Raw genomic sequence first — 21,091 nt, forward strand, 5'->3', positions numbered from 1 at the left:
CCCTTCATGATTAGGTGGGCTATATAGAAGGTTTTTCTAACCACTTTGGCCACGTGGTTGTCAAATAAGAGATTGCTATCAACTTGGGTCCCCAGGTCCCTAATTACTTCTTCCATACTTAATGGATTACCACCTATGTGGTAATTTGTGGGCACTTTGTTTTTGCCAAAGGGGATGACTATACACTTTGTGGCGTTTAGCTTGAGGCCATGGCTCTGGTACCAGTTATCTGTTTCTATGAGACCCTTTTGGAGGATGCTTGTGTCAGCTGGAGAGTCGATTATGGCACCCAGTTTGCAGTCATCTGTGAACTTGGTCAGCCACAGTCCTCCCGTGTTGGCCTGTACCTCTGAGAAATATATGCCGAACAAGAGAGGTTCCAGGACTGAGCCTTGTGGGATGCCACTTGTAACTGGTTTGGAGTCTGACATGGCTCCAGCAATTCTGACCATGTGGGTTCTGTCCTTGAGGCAGTTTGCAACCCATCTAGTGACATAGAGGTTTATATTTAAGCTGGATAGCTTATCTATGATGCCCGAGTGGGGTATTGTATCGAAGGCTTTTGCGAGGTCCAGGTAGGCTGTGTGGACCACCTTCCCCTCATCAATGGCCTTGGTGACTGTTTCAAAGACATCAACCAGGTTTAAGAGGCAGGATCTGCCCTTAACAAAGCCGAACTGGGTAGGATCCAGTGTCTGTAGGTCCCCAATATCTTTATTTATGAATTCCATGATGATCCTTTCCATAGCTTTGCAGACCAAGCTAGTCAGGCTTATGGGGCGATAGTTTCCAGGATCCATTGAGGCACCACCTTTGTGGAGAGGGACTACTGTTGCTGTACGCCATTCTTTGGGTACATATCCTGTAGTAAGGCTGAGATTGAACAGTAGCTTAATGATGGGGTTCAGCTCTTCTTGGAGTTCATGTAGAACGCAGCCCGGGACACCGTCTGGTCCCATTGATGCTGTGTTTTTTGCTTTGGAGAGGGCGGCTCTCACCTGAGCATCTGAGATGTCAGGGGGGCAGCACTCTGCTGGGATAGATAATTGCTCTTTTGGGGGGGAGGGGGAGGAGAAGTTTGCGCTGAACCTGTCAGCCAGGATGTTGGCAATGTCTGTGGGTTCAGTGTATTTTTTGTCATTTTGGACTAACTCTGAGCATACCTGGGAGTTTCCACCCAGGTTCCTAACATAACTAAAGAAAGCCTTGTGATTATCTTCAGTGTCTTGTGCAATTTTTCTCTAGAAGCTGGCCTTAGATGATTTTATGAGTACCCATAGTTTTCTGCTAATACTGATCAGAGATGCCTTCCCTTTTAGGGATTTTGCTCTATCATGCAGTAGCTTCCTCCTTCTGTTGTATAGTTTGTTTATGGCTGGGGTCCACCAGACAGGACGCCTGCCTTTTGGGGATTGGGTCTTGGTTTTATTTGGGATTGCATGATCCATGCATTCCTGAAGGTGTTCATAGAATGCATTTATAAAGGATTCTGCAGTCTGGGCCATATTTTCCACAGGCCCGGGGGCTTTGAAGGATTCTACCTCAGTTTTGAGGAGTGTGAAGTTTGCTTTAGAGAAGTTTTCACTGTGGTTTTCTGGGCAGGGGGTGGGGTCAGGATGTGGCTATCCAGTGAGATTAATTTATGGTCTGATCTTACCAGTGAGGGATACACTTCTGGTCTGGAGCATAGAGTCCCCATGTTGGTGATGATCAGGTCCAGTATGTTTTCCCCTCTTGTGGGAGTGGTGACAAGTTGTTCCATAGCATTTGAGTTTATAAATTCTAGGAACCTTTGGGCTAGGGTGTTGGAGCTAGAGTAATGCTCCCAGTCTATGTTTGGGTAGTTGAAGTTGCCCAATATAATGGTGTTTGGGGAGACCTTCATATTTTCCAGTGTTCTCAGGAAGGTCGAGTGGGGTTCCTGGGTTTGGGAGGGTGGTCTGTAGCAGGCTATAAACTGGAATGCAGTTTTACCCACTGTTAATTGCACATGGATAGTTTCCAATGCTTTGTGCTGTGCCACCAACCTGGAGGTGTGGGTATCTTTGATGAATATTGATACTCCCCCTCCTTTTGTGGTTTGGTCCGAGTTTTGGGGCCTAAAAGTATGGTATGAGGTATAACCTGGTAGTGCTGGGGTGCTCTCGGGAGCCTTGAACCAGGTTTCTTTTACTGCACAGATATCGATGTTCTCCATGCTGAGGAGAGTTTCGAGTGCATGCACCTTGAGGTTTAGACTTCTGGCATTGAGTAGCATTACCCTTAGTTTCTTTTCCCTTGTGATACCTATGGAGGTGGGTTTGGCTTTTGAGCTTTGCCTAAAAAAAGCACTATGGGGATGGCAAGAGCCTTTGCCAATATCCGAAAGCCCAGGGGTGACTGGTGCAAGCCGTCCCTAGTGAAGCAACGTGGCTTGTCAAACATGCCATCCCAGGCTGACAGGCATTGGATCCCCTTTGAATGACACCAATACTTAAGCCAATTGTTGAAATTGATCATCTTGTCTTCATATTGTGGCATCATTCTTGGTGAGCGTAGGATGCTACTCAAGGTCAGGGTCATACCAGCCTGGGCTACATGCTCAAAGAGCTCCCCAATGTCTCTTTTCATGTAGTCCAGGGAGGTACGTCTCAGGTCATTCACACCAGCATGAACAATGACTGAGTCATATTTGTACTTGCCTTGGAGTGACCTGAGTGCTTGTGTTATGTGGCGGATCCTAGCACCCGACAGGCAGCTCACCGTGACCTTCTCCATGTTCAGCCTGGTGAGCGGGACGTCAGTGTGCCTGACGATAGAATCACCTATTACAAGTGTATCAAGTGTGTTGTTTAGCCTTAAGGGCTGTGACTGTTTGGCACACTGGCTTTGTGAACTATGTGTTGCATGTGTTTTGTTTTGGGGTAGCAGTTGCTTGGATGTCTGTTTTGGAGGTCTCTGCTGCTTAGGCAGATTTTTATTTAGAGCCTCCAAGTATGTTTTTGTGTGTTTATGTGTTTGGTTTGCTGTTGTGGTTGGTCTATGTGAGACTGGAATTGTAGTGTGTGTGGCTACCTTCTCCTCCTGACTGGTTACGCCAGTACTGAGTTGAGAGAGCTTAGCCTCCAATTTGGCAATATGGTTGCATCTCTCACATATGTTGGAACTTGTTGGAAGGAGGAGAGGGTTGTCTGTGTAAATGAGGCAGTTGTAACATTGCCTCAAGATTCCCAGATTCACCAGCTGGACTGGAGAGGAGATTGACAACTGACCTTAGTCTATGTTTCTGAGTGGTCCAGACCTTGTTGTGGTAGTGGGAGGTCTTTCTGCTTAACAGTGAAAGTGGTAAGCATTAGAGCAGCCTATCTGTCGCAAGAGGAATGGTTTCCAGCTCTGAAATTAGCCTTATTGGCTGTTTTTGGCAAATTTCTATCCCTTTCAACTTTCTGAGTTAAAGACCTGTCTTTCTGAGGGTTTGCACGAGTTTGTGCATCGCACAGTGCCGCTTAGCTAGGGTTAAACTATTCCTGACGCCATAAAGTCTGCTCTTCGGTTTTTCCCTTAGAACTAGCAAGATTCTTAATTTTAGCACTTGAATCTGCCTTTTCTTGCTCAACACTGGTTCAGAACTGTTGTAAGCAGTAAATAAAGTACAAATTACTACAGCACTCAACCTTCCTCACTACCTAGGAAAACAGCTCCAGTACTTACTTTCCTCACTTGTCTAGAGGAAAATAGTGATACCCAGGCATGTCCAAGGGACAGCTCCTGGTGTTCTCTAACCCAGGCATGTCCAAGGGACAGCTCCTGGTGTTCTCTTACCCAGGCATGTCCAAGGGACAGCTCCTGATGTTCTCTTACCCAGGCATGTCCAAGGGACAGCTCCCGGTGTTCTTTTACCCAGGCATGTCCAAGGGACAGCTCCCGGTGTTCTCTTACTCAGGCATGTCCAAGGGACAGCTCCCGGTGTTCTCTTACCCAGGCATGTCCAAGGGACAGTTCCTGGTGTTCTCTTACCCAGGCATGTCCAAGAGACAGCTACTGGTGTTCTCTTACCCAGGCATGTCCAAGGGACAGCTCCTGGTGTTCTCTTACCCAGGCATGTCCAAGGGACAGCTCCTGGTGTTCTCTTACCCAGGCATGTCCAAGGGACAGCTCCCGGTGTTCTCTTACCCAGGCATGTCCAAGGGACAGCTCCCGGTGTTCTCTTACCCAGGCATGTCCAAGGGACAGCTCCCGGTGTTCTCTTACTCAGGCATGTCCAAGGGACAGCTCCTGGGGTTCTCTTACCCAGGCATGTCCAAGGGACAGCTCCCGGTGTTCTCTTACCCAGGCATGTCCAAGGGACAGCTTCTGGTGTTCTCTTACCCAGGCATGTCCAAGGGACAGCTCCTGGTGTTCTCTTACCCAGGCATGTCCAAGGGACAGCTCCTGGTGTTCTCTTACCCAGGCATGTCCAAGGGACAGCTCCAGGTGTTCTCTTACCCAGGCATGTCCAAGGGACAGCTCCCGGTGTTCTCTTACCCAGGCATGTCCAAGGGACAGCTCCTGGTGTTCTCTTACTCAGGCATGTCCAAGGGACAGCTCCCGGTGTTCTCTTACCCAGGCATGTCCAAGGGACAGCTCCCCGTGTTCTCTTACCCAGGCATGTCCAAGGGACAGCTCCTGGTGTTCTCTTACCCAGGCATGTCCAAGGGACAGCTCCCGGTGTTCTCTTACCCAGGCATGTCCAAGGGACAGCTCCTGGTGTTCTCTCATGTCTAGCTGATGAATCTGGGCATCTTGGGGCAATGTAGCAATTGCCTCATGTATACTGACAGCCCTCTCCTCCTACCACCCAACACTACAACCTGCAAGAGATGCATTTATCTAGCCAAACTGGAGGTAAAGCTCTCTCAACCCAAGACTGAAATTGTCAGTCAAGAGGAGAAGGTAAACACTTGCACCACACCACACTCATCACATAGACCCACTAAACCTACACCACCAAAACCCACACATAGATACACAGAAACATTCATGGAGGCTCTCAATAATAATCTGCCCAAGCAACAGAGACCTCCAAAGCAGAAACACAAGCAACCTCCATCCCTCAACACAACCCAAGACACATAACCCACAGACTCAGTGTGCCACTCAATCACAACCCATAAGGCAAAACAATGTACCCAACGCACTAGTCATAGGTGACTCTATAGTCAGGCACACTGATGTCCCACTCACCAGGCTAAACAAGGAGAAAAGCTAAACAAGGAGAAGGTTACTGTCAGCTGCCTGTCAGGCGCCAGGATCTGCCACATAACCCATGCGCTCAGGTCACTCCACAACAAGTACAAATATGACTCTGTCATTGTCCATGTTGGTGTGAATGACCTGAGATGTACTTCCCTGTACTACATGAAAAGAGACATGGAAGAGCTCTCCGATCTTGTAGCCCAGGCAGGTATGACCCTAGTCCTGAGTAGCATCCTGCCATCTCCTAGAATGATACCGCAGTACAAGGACAAAATGATTGACTTCAACAATTGGCCAAGCTTCTGGTGTCATTCTAAGGGCATCCAGTATTTGTCTGCCTGGGACGACATGGTCGACAGACCACGATGCTTTGCCAGAGATGGCCTACACCTGCCACCCCTGGGATTCCGGATACTGGCTAATGCTCTTGCTGCCCCTATAGTGCCTTTCTTAGGCAAGGTTCAAATGACAAATTCACCACCATAAGAGGAACAGGTAAGCAAAAACTGAGGGTAATGCTTCTCAATGCTATGAGTCTAAATCTCAAAATGCACTCCCTCGAGGCACTCCTTAAAATGGAGAACATCGATATCTGTGCTGTGACTGAGAGCTGGTTCAAGGCTTCAGAGAGCACCCCTGCATTACCAGGCTATAACTCATACCACTCTTTTCCGCCACCTAACCTGGACCGGAACACCAAAGGCGGAGGTGTGTCCATATTCATTACGGATATCCACACCTCCAGGCTAGTTTCTCAGCATAATGCGTCCGAGGTTATCCAAGTGCAACTAACTCTGGGCAAAACTGCAATCCAAATTGTAGCTTTCTACAGATCCCCCACCATGCCCCAGGTTTCCCACTCCTATTTTTTTCTTGATATACTGGAAAATATTAGGGTTCAACCAAACACCCTAATAATGGGTGATTTCAACTACCCCACCATTAAATGGGAAAACTACTATGTACCAACTCTTTCGCTAAATGTTTTCTGGAATTCATAAATTCCAATGTCCTGGATCAGCTTATTCACACCCCCACCAGGGGCAACAATATTCTAGACCTAGTCATTACCAACATAAGTGACCGGTGTTCCACACCTGAACTCAACTCCTCTTTAGTCAGATCCGACCATAAGCTAATCACCCTAGAAATCCACATCCCACCCCCACCCCCCATTAAAGAAATCATGTTAAAAAATTTCTCCAAAGCCAACTTCATGCTTCTTAAGACAGAAGTGGTAAACTTCATGACACCCATGCAGATGGACAATACAGTTATGACTGCTGAATCCTACACAGATGCACTCTATAAGCACTTACACGAGTGCATGGATTGTGCTATCCCAAACAGAACCAAGATGCTATCCTCCAAAAAAGGAAGCCAATCTGGTGGCCCCCTGCCATAAACAAACTCTACAACAGAAGGAAGAAACTGTTGCAAAAGAGAGTAAAATCCCATGAGTGGAGGAGTTCCCTGGTCAGCCTCAGTAAGAAGTTGAGATCACTTATAAGATCCTCCAAAGCTAGCTACAAAAACAAAATTGCCACTGATTCTAGGGACAACCACAAAGCATTCTATAGCTATATCAAGAATCTCAATGGCAAAATCTAGATCTGCTCTGAGTTACAGCACAACGGCATGAAAATTACAGAACCAACTGATATTGCCAGCGTCCTGGCAGATAGATTCATTGCTAACTTTACCCACCTCTCACCCCCTAAAGTGCCCATAACTATGCAGGAAGAATGCAAAGTCCATGTAATCACAGGTACACAGGTAAAAGCTGCACTCTCTAAAGCCAAAAACACAGCATCCATGGGACCGGACAACATCCCAGGCTGCATTTTACACGAACTTCAGAACGAACTGGCTCCCCACCTAAGCACCATGTTCAATCATAGTCTCACATCAGGATTTGTGCCCATTGAATGGCACACAGCAACAGTTATCCCACTCCACAAAGAGGGAGCCACCACTGATCCCAGGAACTATTGCCCTATTAGCTTGCCGAGCCTCGTCTATAAGACCATGGAACTTATCATCATGGAACTCATAAACAAAGACATTGGTAACCTCCAAACTCTGGACCCCACCCAGTTCGAGTTTGTGAAAGGCAGATCTTGCCTCCAGAACCTGATTGACTTCTTTGAGGCAGTCAACAAAGCTGTAGATGAGGGTACGGTGGTTCACACAGCCTATCTTGACCTCGCCAAGGCTTTCGACACCATCCCCATTCTGGAATTATAGCTAAACTCACTAAACTATGTATAAATCCTTACATCATAAGATGGGTTGCCAATTGGCTCACTGACAGAACCCACACTGTAAAAGTTGCAGACTCCAAATCTGACTTCAAACCAGTGACAAGTGGAGTACCACAGGGTTCAGTCCTGGGACCTCTCCTGTTTGGTATCTACTTCTCTGAAGTACAGGCTAACACAGAAGGCCTTTGGCTAATGACGTTCACAGATGACTGCAAACTAAGAGCCATAGTCAAGTCCCCAAAAGATGTGGACATTCTACAGATGGGCCTCACTGAGACAGATGCCTGGTGTCAGAGCCATGGCCTCAAGCTCAATGCCAAAAAGTGCATTGTCATCACCTTTGGTAAAAACTCTGTACCCATGAACTACCACATAAGTGGCAGTCTACTTAATGCCGAATGTGTGATAAGAGACCTGGGGACCCAGGTGGACAGTAGTCTCTCCTTTGATAATCACATTGCCACAGTAGTCAGGAAATCCTTCTATGTGGCACACCTCATCACAAAAGGGTTCTCATCTAGGAAAAAAAGAGGTCATTGTTCCCCTCTACTCGACACTCATAAGACCCATTATAGAGTACAATGCCCTTTTGGAATGTACCTCACAAGACATCTGCAGCAGCTGGAAAGGCCACAGAAGTACCTCACAAAGAGGATTACTGGCCTCAAACAGATGCCCTACACTGACCATCTCAAAAATTTTCAGCTTTACTCCATAGCATATCGCCTACTCCGAGGTGATCTCTGCCTAACATATAAAGCTATGTCAAACCCAGAGCCGTTGGACATGCTACACCTAAAGAAATCACAATCCCTCCAAGCTGCATGCTCTAGGGACCTAAACCTTGTCACCACAATAAACAGGACATGCTGGAGGGATAGATTCATGTCCTGGAGACTTCCCATACTCTGGAGCAAGCTACCCATCTATGTCAAGCAAAGTTCCTCATTAGCACTCTGCAAGAAAAATCTTGATAAATGGATGGGAAATAGGAAATACATCCCAGGGATCACTTCTGTGGCTCTGCTTGACAGGGGCACAGGAAAATAACTTTGTTGGATGGCGCAAGCCAGGGAACCTTGTTGGCTAGGCTTACTTAGGCCCTTGGGCTGATAGCCTAGTACCTACCTATGAACCTATGAACCTATGAGTACTTGCTATCCCTGCAGGGTACTTGCTATCCCTGCAGAGTATTTGCTATCCCTGCAGAGTACTTATTGTCCCTGCAGGGTACTTGATATCCCTGCAGAGTACTTGCTATCCCTGCAGGGTACTTGCCATCCCTGCAGATTACTTGCTAACACTGCAGAGTACTTGCTATCCTTATCACAAAAGCTTTTTTTTTTTTACACTGGAAGTCAACCACAGAGCAGGCTGTCCTCTAGCCCTTCTAATTTTTGAGGGATACTATTTGTCCTAGAGTGAAAGATTTATGTTGAGAAGGCTTTGAAGTGCACCATTACAATCAGTATGTGACAGCACACAAGCCTGGTCAGTATTTACCTGGTCATAGATCATTGACATCATATGAAAATTATAAACAAAAGTCTAATAGATATACCATTTAAATATGGTGCTTTGGCTGTGTTAACAGTGGTAATAATGCAGTGGTCACTGGAGATGGGTTGGCCAATAATGGTATTCATGAACTTTTCAGTGATATTAATAAGTGCCCAGTCCAGTTCTCGTGGGGTTATTAAGTAACCAAGTTATAGACTAAGTGTTTAGCAGTTTACAGTGAGGATCATATTGGTAGTTAAGGTTACGCAGAATGACTGTATTATCCTTATAAATAAAGGTGGTAATAGTAGCAACTACAAGTAAAATTTCAGCCAGCATTGTTGGTGTGGGGGGTTATTAAGATTCATAATAACTCATACACTGAGTTAAACTGCACAGGGAAAGATCTCAAAAATAAAGTTGACAATGAAAAGTGTTGACTTTCATTGAAAAAAACAACAAATCACCTTTTCCAGGAGTTGAGCTATACTGCAGTCTCCACACTCCAATGTCTCTAAGGGATCCGTATGGATCACCGAACGGCAACATAACCGAAAAAGATTCGGCCGGGCATACTTGCGCGAAAGTGCTTTTCACCGAAAGGCTCTTTCATGTAAGTATGCCTGTTGCGGAGATCTCACTACAGTGGGGATAAGGGAAAATTCCCTTTTCCCCACTATAGTGCGACCTTGGAGTGAGAATATTTAAGTAGGGGGTGTGGGGGGTACAGGGGGGCTTGCCCCCCTGCAAAAACATAAAAGTAATGCTTTATTTTTAAACACACTTAAACAAAAGCACTTTTTTTGTGAAAGCGCTTTCGTTAAAGTGTGTTCGGTGATTGTGGATTCAGACTATTGAACTTTCGTTCAATAATCCTAGATCCGTCTCTAAATATGAAAACTCCAAGATCATGCAACCTTGGCATTAAGGGGAATTTCCTTCACCAAAAGTGTTACAGTCCCAACAAAATGAAATCACATTATGCAGTACAGATCCAACTGATGAAGGTCAGTGAATCTGGCTGTGAGGAAACTCAGCTCAGTTTGATCCCTGTATTCCAAGGAAACAGACCATTTTGGTTATGAGTTGAAAGTGACTATCAGTCATCATACTCACACAATGAAGCAAGATGAGATCTGAAAGAAAATGAAATAGAGATGAAATTGGAGGGCGAGAGTGTCTCTGTTTGAAAACAAAGAACAGACTTCATCCAACTCTGTCTTGTTTATAGACTTTTCCATTTCCATAAGGAGTTCAGTCAGTATATCTAAACAAGGAACCTGAGATTCCCAGGATAGGATCATAGGATCATAGCAGGTTACTAAGCTAATGGCACCAGGGCCCTTACAAGTCTAGCCAAGTTCAGCCTGTGTTCCCAAGGGTGTCTGGTTCAAGCAGATGCTACAATCAGCACCTATTGCCCCTGTCCAAGAGGGACACAGGTGGAACCCTGGGGGTGAATTTCCAGTTACCCATCCAATCGTCCAAATTACACTTAAATAGGGCCAATGAGGAACTTTGATTTACATGACTAGGAAGCTTGTTCCACAGGTGGAGCAACCTCTGTGAGGCAAATCTGTCTCTCCAGCAAGTTCTGTTGATGTCACATACCAGGTTAAAGGTCCTTTGAGTAAGTGACCCATGTGCCATTTGACTCACGAATGTGCAACATTTCTATTAAAGTTGAGTCAGAGATTACTCTGTATGCAAAACACAGGTCACCTCTGAGCAGTCTGTATAACACAGAGTAAAGTGACAATGATTTCAGTCTGTCCGCATAAGACAGTTCCTTAAGACCCTGAATTTTCTTTGTAAGGAATCTTTATGGTCTCTCCAATTGCTGCAGGTGTTTAGAAAGGAACATACCAAAGGGAGCATTGTACTCCATTACTGGCCTGATGAGAGAAGAGTACAGGTGGTTTCTAACCTCTTTTTACTGGAGGCAATGCCTTTACTTATGAGATGAGCAATATAAAATGCCCTTCTTGCCACTGTGGAGACATGGCAGTTGAAGTTAAGGTTGCTGTCGACATGTGTGCCTAGATCTCTCACCATTGACTGTGTACTTAGGGTATTGCTATCAATGTGCTAGTTTGCAGGAGCATCACCCTTGCTGAAGGAGATGATAATGATTTTTTTGTATTAAGTTTAAGACCATGACTTTGGCACCAGGCATTAGTCTGTATAAGACCTTCTTGCAGGATGTTGACATTGCTAGGGGTTTCAATGATTGCTCCCAGTTTGCAGTCATCAGCAAACTTTGTCAAACACTGTCCTTTAGTTTTAGCATGTACTTTAGAGAAGTAGATTCTGAACAGTAGGGGTCCCAGAACTGATCCCTGTGGAACACCACTGGTTATGGGTCTGCTGGAGGAGGTGGAGTCCCTATTTTGACTGTATGAGTTCAATCAGTGAGCCAGTTTGCAACTCACCTGACAATATATTGGTTGATACCCAGCTGGATGAGTTTTCAATGATGCCTGAGTGGGGTATTCTGTCAAAGGCCTTAGCTACAGTAAGTCTAGGTAGGCCATATGCACAGATTTGCCTTTGTCTAGGGCTTTAGTGACTGTCTTGAAGAAGTCCACCAAGTTTAACAGGCACGATATCCCCTCAACAAAGCTACACTGGGTGGGGTTGAGTGCTTGGAGATTTCCTATATCTTTGTTAATAAGGTCCATGATGATTCGTTCCATGGCCTTGCAGATAAAGTTGGTCAGGCTAATGGGTCTATACTTCCCGGGGTCTGTGAATGCACTCTCGTTTTTTTGTAAAGGAATGTTGGTAGTTGTTTTCCATTCTGCTGAGATGAAGCTAGTGCTTAAGCTGTGATTGAAAAAATGTGCCCAATGGTGATTCTAATTCCTGTTCTAACCCATGTAGAACACAGCCCAGGATGTTGTCTGGACCCATAGAGGCTGTGTTTTTGGCCTTGGAGAGGGTGTTTAAGACCTGCTCCTCAGAGATACTAGGTGGGGGACAGGTGTTAGGGATGCTTTGGGGTATATGTGTCGGGGACAGGGGAGTGAAGTTTTTACTGAACCTGTCAGCCAGCAGGTTTGCTATATCCACAGGTTTTGTATATGTAGTACCATTAACTACAAGTTCAGTGTAAATCTGGGCTTTACCTTTGAGGTTACAGATGTAACTAAAGAACGCCTTGTGGTTATCCTTAGATAGGGAAACTAATTTTGATTCGTAGTTAGCTTTGGAGAACTTCACTAGGAGTCTTATTTGTTTGTTTAAGTTGAGGATGGAGTGTTTCCAGTTTTGAGACCATTCCTTCCTACTCTTAGACAACAACTTCTTTCTCCTAGCTGGGTTATATAGCTGCAGCCTTACTTCAGTGAAACAAATGTATTGAAAATGCTTCTACTGTTAAATCAGCTAATATGGTAGTATTTTTTTTCATTGTAACTGGGTTGGGGAAGTTCCACTGTTTGAGACACTATCTTTTTCTAGTGTAACAGCTAAATTAGTGAAGTAAAGAAGCACACTAGTATCAGATTAACTGAGAGGAAATTATAAACTAGACATAGATTGCATGAATTAGGCAAAACCATAAGATTTCTCACAGAGATAAGGATGGGTTGAATTGCCAGTAGCAAAATGTAAACACAGAGAAAATATGAACAGAGTGAAAGAATACTATCAGGGACTACTACTTTACAAGCGATAAAAATCTATGGATGGGAAGGTGCTGGGTGGACATAGTAGGACCCCATTCAGTTTGTCAAAGGCAACCAGCTGATATGTACTTCCCCAAAAATAATCCAAAAGTCTAAATTGAAATGATCATGTAAAAGCAGCATGGCTGCAGCACTCAAGGACAGCTAAAGTCCAAATCAAAGTGATGTGCAATTATGATAATGTAAGGAGGCTAGATAGAGCAATCAGTTCACAGAACGTATTTATTCCCCTGGACCAAAAGTGTTAAAAACAAGAGATATCATGAACTCTACCTTCAAACATGACTTTAAAACTTCCTGCCTAATTGACCAACTAGATAGCAAACTTTCAAAAAGCAGTTAGAGCAGCTACTGAGCATGAAAACAAGAGAGCTATCCTTTCTTCTCTCACCAGTAAGAAACAGTTAGGACCTCTCTCTGCAGTATTTCATTTAACAGCTGCCTTCATCAGCATTTCTTGTATGACGTCCCTAGGCTATGATACGGACTCATTTATCACACCCAAATTATCACTCTTTGTTAGTGATGATCTCCTCTGACATCGTGTACTGTCTAATTTTCTACTTAGTGTAACTCAAACAGCTGAAAACGCTGTTTAAGTACCTTCAAATGTTCCTGATTTCTTGGAAGAGACCAATCCAAAAAACATCCTTCAGCAAACAAATACAGCTGCTAGACAGCAGGCAACTGTCATCTATGCCTCATTTACTCCCCAAGAGTGAATAGCCAGGCCTTCTCTCTGCAGTTTCTTGTTTGCATCTGTCTCCCTGGATCCCTCTTATTTCAAAAACCCCAGCCAAATCAGACCACAGTATTAGTAGAGATTAATTGTCAATCTTTTCTCTGAGCGCATCTCTTCTGATTTCCTGCAATGTCTACCACTCTGTTCATTGTCACTGACAGTGTTATAGAAGGCCCAGTCAGTTAAAATTCAAAACAGTGAAAGGTTTTTCTAAAGTTCTATTAATTATAGCACAGCAGTCACCATGACAGTTTTATTGCTGGCCTTTGATAACCAGCAGTAAAACTGTTCTTTAGACTAAAATGCTGAAGTGGGGCAAACTAACACACAAATGCTTTCTTTTCCATCAGCTTTAGTCCTACATCCACACTGAAAACAGGAGTTTATCCTGAGAGATAATGCATGTGGCATATATACTGTAGACATGCTGGATATGTGGAAGGATGCATGCATACCACACCACATCCTGTCCAGCTTCTGAAAGGTCATAGGTAAGGCAATCAGAAAAAAAAAAATCTGAACCACCCATGGATGATGTCTTACTAGTCACCTTGCTTTCACACTTCACTGACAGGTGTGAAAGAGAGATGGCTGCAAAAGTAAGCACTCCTCAGAAAAAGAGGGTATTGCCCATGATGATGGGAGAGCTAAGCAATCATCTGTGTTGGGGATTATTAAAGGTTATCTGAGTAATTGGTGGGGTTAAATGGCCTAAGGCTGAGGCAGGCCAAAAAATTGTGTGTGTGTGTGTGTGTGTGTGTGTGTGTGTGTGTGTGTGTGTGTGTGTGTGTGTGTGTGTGTGTGTGTTTGTAAGTATCACAGATATAGATATAGAGATAGGTACAAATATAGATAGATAGCTATATATATATATATATATATATATATATATATATATATATATATATATATATATATATATATAGATATATGGGGCTGGTCTTAGGTGAAATTGAGCCTCAGGTAAAGGATTTAATGGTGTCTCCCCACTACCACCAAAGGTTCCACCTGCACCAAGTGAAGACCCCCCCAACCCCAGCATTTCCTCCACTTCTGACCTCCATACGCCATCCAGACAGGTTACTTCCTCCTTGTTTTTTTTTTTTTAATTTCACATTTTGTCTTTCTCTTTAGCTTTTTCCTCCATCCTTTCTACACATCTTAACTGACCAAGAATGCACTTTAATAACTGTGGAGGGCATTAGCAAGTTAAGCATCGAGTCTAACTGCCACAAGACTCCAAGAAGTCAAGGGGTTCTAGATTCCCAGAGGTGCATTTTAGAGCCTTTTGTCTAACCTTAGCACAGAGAATTAGGGCTATAATCTGTAAACAAGCTTCTTTGTGTCAACCAGAGCTTCAACAATCCAAACACTCCACAAGTCACATTCCTGCTCAGGCTCTATTCACCAGTAGGTGACCGAGGGTGATGTGACAGTGTCATTAGCCAGAACTCTAGCACCCGAAGAGCTTAAGGACATGTAATAATAATCCTATTTGTTAACTAGGTAGGAGCACTGAACACTTTGCTATTGGACTGACTCTGAAAAGCGAATATGTCTGGTTCTGTGACTTGCTAAAGGTCACACATAGGCAATGAGGGCTGAGGGAATCAAACCCTGTACCACAAGAACTACAGCTCACACCCTTAACCTCTGCACCAAATGCCAGACTTCTATTGCTGTCAGATGTGAGATACTTTGCATTCCTGATTTACATTGATATGATGTAGTTTCTGCTTCTGCTTGTGCTCCATTGCTAGTTTTCTTTCCAGAATGTCCTTACTGATGAATCTGTTTCAGTCACAGGTTTTCTATATAAAATTGGATCTGGAGTCATATGTTATGTTGTCACCTCACAGCAAGAGGTTCTCCAGTTCGATTCTCGGATGGGGTGCCCTCTATGAGGAGTCTGTATGTCCTCCCTGCATTCGTATGGGTTTCCTCTGGGTACTCCGGTTTCCTCCCACATTACAAAAACATGGATCTTGAGCATTTCTACCCAGGCTGCTGCTGAAAATTGGCTTTGTTCCAAGTCGGACTTTACTGGTAAACAAGTCTTAAATAAATAAATATATAAAAATCATCATATGCACCGCCAGGAAATGTTGCTGTGATCTGTAGGATTTAGTCCTCTGCTGAACTCATGAGCTAATAGTTGACTGAATGCCACACATTTTGTTTGAGGAATTGCTGCCTGTTATTCCTTGAAGAGGGGCTTAATAGTGATGTGTTTACAGTCATGACTCCAAGAAAATGTAAAAGGTGTGTTACGCTGTAGGAGTGTCCCTTGGCTGTAATGCACTCAGCTGGTGTTAGTGAGATGGTTATGTAGTTCTCAGCCTCATGACTTGTGATAGCAAGGAACTTGTCCATGATGCACAAGGCAGCAGCCGGGGCAACTTCAAGTGTATCACCTATATGGTGATGGTGTATTCCATATGCAAATATGTTTAACAACCAGGCAGATTTTGATTTCTAGTGAGACAGTGTTTTCATAATGGTGATCTGGAGTCATACATACTCTACACAAGCTTTCTTTTTGCTCAGTACCTATCGATAAACTCCTAGTTAAAGAGCTGGTACAGCAGTAGTCATTGCCAATGCCTTGCTGGATGTCTCCTCACTGTTCAGTGCACAATGCCTGCAAAAATAATATTTAAGGACAGACTTGCACAATGACACAATAACACCATAGTTAATGAAGAAGGCTTACACAGTGTGTATACTAAATTTTTATTCCAAATTTTATTTTCAAAGTTTTGCATCTGTATTTAATATGGTGAACAATTCCTTATAACATTGCTAAAGTTAAATATTTACAAATCTGTGAAACTTCACCTCATGAGTATATATACTATGTATATATACTCCTCATCTCCCAAATTTGTGTTCAGCCTCAGTGATTGCCTTCCAGGGTCTCTCCATCTACCTGTTGAATTCATGCTCAGTACATTTTGTGCACTGTCAACCCTTCCACTTCTTGAATTCATAGTGAGTGCATGTAGTGCACAGCCACCCCCTTCCACCTCACAGATTCATGCTCATTGCCAGTTGTCCATGGCCACCCCCACACAAGGAAGTTATGTTTACTACTTGTTGTTTGGATAAACCCCTTCCACCTCCTGAAATCATGCTCAGTGTTATTGTCAAGGTTCTCTCTGTTCCACCTCCTGAATTCATGTTCTGTCTTTGTTGTCCAGGATCATCCTGTTCCACCTTCTGAATTCATGTTCTGTCTTTGTTGTCCAGGATCTCCCTGTTCCACCTTCTGAATTCATGTCTTGTTTTTACTATCTAGCATCTCTCTGTCCAACTCCTAAATTCATGTTCTGCCTTTATTGTCCAACATCTCCCTGTTCCACCTCCTGAATTCATCTTCAGTCTTTATTGACCATGGTCCATCTTCCACCTAAGTTCATCTTTAGTGCTTGTTGTCAGGGGTCACTCTCACTACCTCCTGGGCCCATGTTTATTGCTCATCTTCTAAAGGGTATTGCCATACTTAGTGCTGGCCCCACACAAGTTCAAGGGCTAGAGAATGCTCTGAATTTCCAGTCATTGCCTTTGTGATTTTCATACTTTCCTTTTGTCCGTGTGGGTTTTTCTGTGTCACCTAGTTTCCACCTGTTTCTCAAAGGGCTGCTCTATGACTAGCTAATTTAAATTTTCTCTGTATAATAGCTATATAAATAAGCAACAGAAGAAAGTGAGAACACGGAAGCTTAAGTATGCCACCCAGCACCAGAATTCATAGAAAGAGAAATGTCGGAAGAGCTTAATATATGCAGTCTTAAACAAGAACTGTAAGACTCCCAAGAAAAGCCATAAACCAAAGTGGGTACAGCCTTTCTGAAAAATGCATATATGGAAAGGAAATGGCAAGCTGTGAAAATTCAAGGTGGATGGTACAGGGAAGATATAAAGAAACAACAGCTAAGCAAAACACTTAGAATTTTTGTATCTTCCTTGTAAGGTAGCAGGATCAACAAAAATCAAATAGTATAGGCAGAAAAATTGCAAATCTCATGAGAACATGGCTAAAATAAGCTGTTGCTAAAACAGGCTATACAACTTATCAAATAGGTAGTAACAATTAGAACACTAATTGGAACAAACAATCTTTATGTACCATTATAATCCTTATCTCTTTGCAAACTTAAGCTTTAGGTGGGTACTTACAAACAGGCAGCACCTCTCTAACTCAGTCTGTGTAATGTAAATCATTTTGGGGTTTCAGACTGAGTGAGGAAACAGAAAAGGAACTCCCGGCATATGTTTTGAAAATGAAGATACGACTCATGCACACATTTGAACCTTTTGAGAGGTAACATACATCAAAATGAAAGATGATGTAGAGCAAACCTTCAGATCAGGAGATATAAGCTAACAACTTAAATGAATAGTGATGTTTTATTTTTGATTTAGAATCCTTATTGTTTGTTTATTATTTAGGATAATGGATCATGATAAACTCCTTACATGCATGAATCAAGTATACAAGAAACCTGTAGTACAAAACATAGATATTCTGACCATGCAATGCTATAACACATGAATGCCATAATACTACAATACATTGTAGAAAAACACACTTCAAGAGTAACAGCAGCTAGGTATATTTTATTTGTTTGTTTGTTTGTTTAATAGTTGTTTGTTTGTTTTTCAGTTGGTTGGTTTGTTGATTAACCAGGGTAGAACATTGATCCTAGAAGATTTTTTCAGTATCAACCCATAATTACATTATGTCTGAAAACCATATTTTTACAAAGATGTGAATTTTGAAAAAAATAGACAATATTTCCAAAATATATGAAGCTGGAAAATATTAAACAGTAGTTACACAGAAAGTATAAATGACAAAGTTAGCAAAACTAAACAAACATTGGTAGTAAGTAGTTCTAACACGTTTCAGAACCCTCTAATTCTTGTATAGTTCTATTTATACTACATACAATGTAGAAAACAGAGGTAGGGGGTGAATGGTTGCAGATTCTGGGGAGGGGTATTTGAATGGAAAGGTAGAGTAACAGAAGTTAATATGTGCTTTACTAGTGTGAATACATTTATTTTGGTAGAGACCTTGCAGGTTTGCATCTAAGTTGAATTAGTATTTTTATAACATTATCTCTGGACTGCTTGAAATAACAGAACAGTTTTATGGGTTCATAGGTGTTTACTAAGCTAATGACCATTAGGGCCTTTTTAAGCCTAGCCATGTGTCCCAAATTATCCACTCCACTCAAATCTGTATTACTTTCTCAACTTTCTTTACCAGTATCCAGAGCCATGAATGGTTTTAGAGTGTGAAGGGTAGGTTGTTTGGGCTTATGTCCATACGATATTACTATTTTGGAAGCATTTGGACTAGGGAAGTTTGAATATTTCTTTTCTTTTTTTTCTAGTTCAGAGAGGAATTTGGTTTCGGCTGTGGGAGTTCTCAGAGATGCTTACCATTTTCTGTGAAAAGCTAGGAAACGTAAGTCAGTGTTTTTTTTTCCACTTAGTTTCATATCATGTGGCCAGATCTGCACCCCACATTTTAGACACAAAGGCAATCCCGTTATGCACATTCCATGAAACTAACTGAAAATTAAAAAAAAAAAAAAAAAAAACAGGCTTGTGGGACTTTGTGCTTTGCAGAAGCACTATGAATTTCTGAATGCCCTCTACATGTGGTATGTAATGTCATATTAGCACCCTAGCGATAAATATAAAAAAAACATGCAAATATTACTATTAATTATTAGCTTTAATATATGAATTGCATGTGATAGTAATAATTTTAATAACAAGGTTTCTAGACTTAAACAAAGCTGTGGTCATTTAGAAGGCAAACGTGTAATATTGCTGCATTTAAACTGAGCTTATTCTCCTGCTTCTGCTTCCCACATTGCTGTATTAAACTTCTCTGAATGTTCTTCTTGTAAATAGACAGGTCTATATCAGAAGATCGAAGTTTCAAAACTTCGAATCTGATATGGTCGACATCATATGATCGAAGTCTTGAAACTTCAAATCTTTTAACAGAGAGCTCCGTGCAGCACGGAAAGGGAAGATTTCCCTTTTCTGCATTGTAGTGCGATCTCGGAATTGGTATATTTAAGTAACGGGGAGTGTGGGGGTGCAGTGGGGCTTGCCCCCCCCGCGTAGAGCATTTAAATGGTTTGTTTTTGTAGGTTGTTGTGTTTTATTACATTTTTGATGTTTCAAGACTTCGATTATATGGTGTCGACCATATCAGATTTGATGCCTTAAAACTTCGATAATGTAATATAGACCCAAATAGACACCTATGTATCAGCATTTTTCTGCGTACTGTCTTGCTTTTTTTTTTCTTTTACTACTGATTGCATTCTTTTGAATTTCAATGCTTAGAAATGGATCCTGCATATATTTCTCTGAAATGTATTCTTCTTCTGGGTTGAGCCTGAAAATGATTAATAGACATCAGTGCTCTTCCTCAGTTAATAAATGTAAAATAAAATTAAATTAACTGTTTTCTGATTAAGATATTGTAATGCATAATGCTTAGCACAGTTGCTTACTTCAGCTATGTACAACATTCAATATAGCCTATAACAATGCAGACGATTATGACTGGGTCTCTAGTCTTGTATGTGATTACGTATTATAATGATTTTAGATAAATTATGATGAAATATCTAACAGTCTAACATGTTTGAGAGAGCTTATGTAATTATAACAAAACTTTGATTACTTATAATGAATTTTTTTCTGTTTGTAATATGTTGGAGATTTTCTCCCTGTGCCTCCACTGAAAACAGGCTCTTCGTGGCCCAGTGAACTTCCCCGGTCATCATACTGAAATAAATAAATATAAATAAATAGTCATAACCAGCTTGTTATGTGTTCTAGACATGGACATCAAGAAATTCAGCTCAAGAACAAAGGTCAAGAGATGAATCCTGAAACTTCTGTGTTGAGAACAGATAATCAGTGGGGGCTATATTCAGAAAAAGACTCAGTCGTAATTTAAACAAAACAAAGGTGACACCACAAATGCTCCTTCAAAGTTTTAATCATAATTATTTGTACAGAGCAAAACTTAACTTGCTTATGTGTACTACAATGGCTTAAAAAAAGCATGTAGGAGTGCTAAGTGTTTAATAACCTTGAAAGCTGTGATCCCCTTGCAGCTGTCACACACAGAGCAGCCACCATAAAATAGTAGCAGGAAGCAAAACAAACTTTCAAACATTCAAATACTTCATTTAGCCAAATTAAAAAACAAATAAAAATGGTCTGAATGAAGTCCTTGAAGATGTTTGAAAGTTCTTTGCAGTTCCCATCTCTGTTCCACGGTGGTCAATGACCGCTGTTTATGCACTAGTATGAGACTAAATCATAAAAGTGGTGAGGGATGTTTAACAGTTGAGGTGGCCTTAGCAACTACAGGTCCCAATTTTCACCATTTTGATGGGGCCCCCTCAGCTGATCCCACCACTCTAACCCTCTCTCCATGCTGGCATCCTAAATTTAAGGCTATTTCAGATTAGGTATCAGGAATATATGCTCTGTCGACATATTAAATTAAATATTATGTTTATTTATTCTCTTATATTTTGTCATTAGACATGTTAACTCAGAAGTAAACTATTGGACGACTCTTGTATTTCAGATTTCCAGTCACATTTAACATCTCCCATCGTTTCTATCTCAAG

The sequence above is a fragment of the Protopterus annectens genome, chromosome 7.part0 (genome assembly GCF_019279795.1).
Source record: "Protopterus annectens isolate FY-2018-M chromosome 7.part0, PAN1.0, whole genome shotgun sequence".
Taxonomy (NCBI): Eukaryota; Metazoa; Chordata; order Ceratodontiformes; family Protopteridae; genus Protopterus; species Protopterus annectens.